This window comes from Trichechus manatus, unplaced genomic scaffold (genome assembly GCF_000243295.1).
Source record: "Trichechus manatus latirostris isolate Lorelei unplaced genomic scaffold, TriManLat1.0 scaffold00015, whole genome shotgun sequence".
Lineage (NCBI taxonomy): Eukaryota > Metazoa > Chordata > Mammalia > Sirenia > Trichechidae > Trichechus > Trichechus manatus.
In genome coordinates, this window is record NW_004443951.1 from 20,365,727 (window position 1) to 20,366,595 (window position 869).

At 52.9% G+C, this 869-nt stretch overlaps 1 protein-coding gene across 1 annotated transcript in view; it reads left to right on the forward strand.

Annotated features, from left to right (window-relative positions):
* The window catches only part of GRIK3 (glutamate ionotropic receptor kainate type subunit 3), a 267,280-nt gene that overhangs the window by 214,119 nt on the left and 52,292 nt on the right, over positions 1-869 (forward strand). The window lies entirely within an intron of this gene.

Here is an 869-nt window from a genome sequence, read left to right on the forward strand (position 1 = left end):
ATAGCATTTTCAGACATAGTTTGCCAGGCCTTTCTTCCGAGGTGCCTCTGGGTGAACTCTAATCTCCATCTTTTGGGTTAGTAGTCAAGCACAGTAACCATTTGCACCTCCCACGCACTCCCTGGAAGGCCTTAGGGGTGTCCAGAGGTTCAGGACAGACTCTCTGAGAGACACAGACCTGCTCTTGGGGGCCTGATCTAACCATCCTCTGGGGATGCAGCCCCATCACAGCCCAGTGGGTTCTGACTGAAGACCTTTTTAGGACAATTCCGGCCCTGGCCAACTTCTCCTTGTAATAAAACAAAAGCAAGTATGTTTGGAAGGACCACAAGGTGAGCTTGTTCCTTTACCAAAAAAGAGCTCAACTCGGTTTGGAGTGCTTGGATGAAGTAAGGCTGCCCCAGAATGGGGCCTGGGTGTGGGGCTGAGCAGCCTAAGCTGGACCTCTTCATAGTGCTCGGACAAGGAGCTGCCCCCACCTGCCTCCCCACCACAGGCAGTTTGTCCAACCAGGCCCCATTGGCCGCTCCTATTTCCTCCCTCCAGTGTAATTCCCCTTTTATGTGCTCAAAGGCTGGATGTATGGACACCATGGAACAGGAACGGATGTATGGGGGAAAAAAACACTTCCAGGAATCCAGTGAACGGCAGACACCAGGGGTACCATTGGCTTCTAGGGAGGAATTTTAACCTATAGGTCTCATCACCAGTCCCCAGGGTACGATTACATAGAGGAGCCATGTTAAAGGTGATGGAGATGGACAAGTGGCAGAGGAAGCCGGGCAGGGGGACGGGGAGATGCCTGCCCCAACCTGGGGCAAGGACCCACTTCTATCTTGCTGACAGCCATGCATCCTGCCTGCCTTTAT